The sequence below is a fragment of the Crocodylus siamensis genome, chromosome 1, assembly GCF_052110815.1.
Source record: "Crocodylus siamensis isolate JL-2025a chromosome 1, ASM5211081v1, whole genome shotgun sequence".
Classification (NCBI taxonomy): Eukaryota; Metazoa; Chordata; order Crocodylia; family Crocodylidae; genus Crocodylus; species Crocodylus siamensis.
In genome coordinates this window covers 401,077,572-401,081,475 of record NC_143395.1, presented here as the reverse complement: position 1 = coordinate 401,081,475, position 3,904 = coordinate 401,077,572, and positions in this window count along the sequence as shown.

Sequence of the window (3,904 nt, the reverse complement as noted above, 5' to 3'; positions counted from 1 at the left end):
TGTAAAAAAGACCACTATGAATGTTCTTATATTTTGCCTCTGTCCCTCTGAGCTTTCATTCCAGCGTAACCACCCACATGTAGCAGAGTCCCAGAAGCCACTAGGCTGGTCCTATGCCATCAAAGCTTTTCTTCCCTAAATCTACCTTGTGCCAGTGAGATGGCACAAGCAGCAGCTGCATCACTATGCATCTGGCCCAGGGTTTCTCTCTTATCGGTTTCCCTTTCACTGGAAAGTCCCACACAGCCTTCTCACAAACAACTTGGAGAAACACGGGGAAAACCAAATGACTACAAAGCAGACAGACAACTGGCTCGACAGCCACAAGCAAAGGTCATTCTGCATGGATCCAGGTGGCAATGGCAGGAGGCTTGGAGTGGACTCCTACAGGCATCTGTCCTGGCTCTGCTGCTGTTCAGATGATTTGCATGCAGGAATAAAGAGCTTCCTGAGCAAATCTGCAGAGAACACAAAACTGGGAAGGACTGCAAACATGCTGGGAACACTGTCTGTTGGCTGCAGTTAGCTGGGGATTTTGACTCGGGTGTGCTGATGCTCTTGCTAGAACTAAAAAAACCCTACAAGTTCCTGGGTTTTGCTTCTCTGCTCGGGGTCATACCAAGCACCACATTTGGGATGGGACCTTCGCCTCCTTGCTTTAACTGGTGTAGGTTATGGTTATTCTTGGTGTTTGGGGCATTGGGCATAGTAGTTGTGTGGGAGGTTGGTTTGTGCAGTATTAGGAATAGGTCAGACAGAACTTGAGTGGAAAGGTTTTGTCAGGAATCATCCTGCCTTCAGCAGGGGGTTAGATTAGATGGCCTCCTGAGGTCCCTTCCAGATCTACTTTTCTACAAGAGAAAATGAAGGAGAATACACTATGATATTTAGAAGTGTATGCCCCTTGGGATCCTTGTATAACTACGTACTATCTATTGCTACCCAGCATCTTTCAGTGACTTGCCTCCAAGCTGTTCTTCAGTGTATCTGTCTGCCCACTTGTGCACACGCCCATTCGTACAAGTGCAGTGCCTTAGTCAATGATGGAGGACAAGTAGTGGATATTATCCAGCTGAAAGCCCAGGGAAAAGTTTGGAAGCCCGAATGTACTTTGACTACTAAAATGCCAATGTCGATTCACCTAAGAATCATGGGCATGATGTGGCCCCTAATATTTAGAAGCTTTGTCTTGGTGCGAATCACAGCGGCAGGGAATTTACATAGAAACTGTCATTCAGAGTGAAAACACATTCAGTAATAAATCTACACAGCTCTTCCATATCACTTACCAAGATACTTTTGTAGACAGCGCCTTTGTCATTGGGCACTGTGCTCCGAACAATACGGGCGACTCTGTTCAGCAGGGAGTAAGGTGCAGAGCCAGGTGTCATGGTGCACGTCTCACACTTTGGATCAGAGGTGGAGGAAGAAGGAGGTGATGAAGGTGTGTCCATGGAAGGTACGGATGAAGAAGAGGATGAGCATTCAGAGAGGTAGTTCGTGAAAAGTAAATTAAGGGCAAAAATCAGAAACATGATGGAAGCAGTAGGGATGAAAGAGCCGAACCAGAAGAAGGTATTTCGGGATCCTATGCCTGCTTCTTGAATGTTGTTAGTGGTGGTATCCTACCTACAGGAGTAACTTGGTTTGGTATTTGCAATGAAGTATTCCTATTTAGTATTCCATCTACAACTAACACCCCTGAAACATGGAAGATATCGATTTTGCCATTTGAAATGGGTATTTAGTTGGTCTAATAAAAGACAGCACTTTTACCCAAAGAACCTTGTCTGCTGAAAGAAACAGTGGCATGCCTGACTACACAATGTGCTTTGCTCAGGAAGGAGCTCCTGCAGAGCAGCTGTGCCTCCTGACCTTTCTCTGCCATTACCTATTGGGCAAGGTTCTTCGTCCGAGGAAATGGGCTCCCTTGGGATACGAAAAGTAAACTAATATTCCCAAAGGAGAGAGGAAGAGATGAGGGTCCACCCATCCCCCTACCCCAGGTGAGCAGAGGCACCCCACAGCACCCCCTGCTGGAGAATGGCAGTATACTACCCTCTGCTGAATTACAGCCCCTATCACACCTGCCCCAGGTAAATTTGGACCCCCCAGTCCCCCCAGTGCTCCCTACCTCCAAGTGGAGTTGTGCCCCACCCCAATGATGATGCCCCCTGCAGGGGAATGAGGTATCACCCCTACCTACCCTGGCTCCCTTCACACCTGCCCCAGGTGAACACAGATCCCACCCTCCCAGCACCCAATGCAGAAGCATGAGGGCATAACACCCCCCTACCCCTACATTGCATGTGCAATATAACCTCCCCAACATGGCTCTAGATGTGCACTCACCTCTGCTGTGCTCCCTGCAGTGGGTGTAATGCCCCCTGCCAGCTACCACAGCCCCTGGGACAGACACCAGCATCTGCATCAGGTCAGTGCAGACCACCCCCCCACCTCCCATCTGGTGCCCCCCGCCCTGCAGGGCATGGACAGTAATGACTCCAGCCCTGCCCCTGACTCTGCAGGGGCTGGTGGTACAACCTGCCAACCCTCATAGGGAACAAACTCAGCTTGATTCCCCCATGCTTGGCTGGACAGCCCGTGCCCAATGCCCCACCCCAGGCCCAGTACATACCACCTGTCCTGACCCTAATACCTGCCCTAGCATTGCATGTTGTGGGGATGCTGGCAGGGGTGCTGTCAGCAGTGTGGAGAACCCGCTCTCCCAAGGTTGGAGAGACACCCCACTGGAGCTGGTACCATGCACAGACTGCTCCCTCAAACCCCCGTCACCTCCATGGTGCAGATGGGTGGCTGTGGTGGGTGAGGGTGGGAACAGGTCAGACGGTGCTGGCTTGGGGCACCTGTTGAGCCACTTGCTAGTCGCTCACCCAGACTTGCTCACCCTGTGGTGCTGGATCACCCAGCTCTGTGTCCTGCTGTGGGAAGAGGGCAGAAGGAGGTGGGAGCAGCCAGGCAGCAGCAAGGAGGGTAGATCAGACCACTTCCTGCTCCCTAGGGTTAGCAACAACCTGTGGATTGTGGTGAATCATTTAGAAAGGGAAGGGGCTGGGAAGTCACAGAGACATCTGCCCTGGAAAGGGTGGTAGGCCTGGGTCTGTTCCCATTGCACAGCTCCAGAGAGGACAGAGATCAACCACAGGGGTGGTATGTTCAGTTCTGGGGCTTTAGAACCAGGGAATACATGAGAGAGACTACAACGAAGGGAAGGAGGGCAGGGGAGCAGCATGCACCCCATGGTGCAGAGCTCTGCAGAGGCTGAAAAGCAAAACAGGCCAAAAAGACTCCGGGAGTGGCAGAAGCAACTCCCTGCAGACTCCACTGGGCATGGGCAGGTCTGGGAGAGGGGTGATGTGGTGGTGAGGAAAGGTGAGGTCAGGGAGGAGGGTAGGGAATGCTTCTCCAGCCATAAATGCACTCCTCCCTGCAGCTCAGGGGCTCATATACCAGAACCCCTGGACCAGGAGGAAGGAGAAAGCTGGGAGGCAGCCAAGAAAAGTCCCCGGGTGTGACTTGAAGTCAGCTGTCTGGGGGAGTAGCACGAAGGCACTTCTTCCCCTCGGAGTACTTTTAGAGAATGATGGGGAATGCACAGGCTCCAAGGCTGAGGCAAAGATAAACTCCTCCTTGTCTCCTTCCCCTACACTGGGGTTGACCTCTTCCTGAGGCATTTCCTTTTAGCCCCTCCCCGCAATCAAACCTTGTGGGCCAGCCTCTGGGCTCTGGACTCCCGCTATACCCTACAAGGGACAAAGCCTGGGGGAACTCTTTCTGCAGCCCAGCAGCATAAGAGTGTTTGTTTGAATGCAGCCACTGGTGGGTGCTGAGCAGGCAGACATCTCCAAGCCCTTCCTGCACTGCTGGCAGAATTAGGGATGCT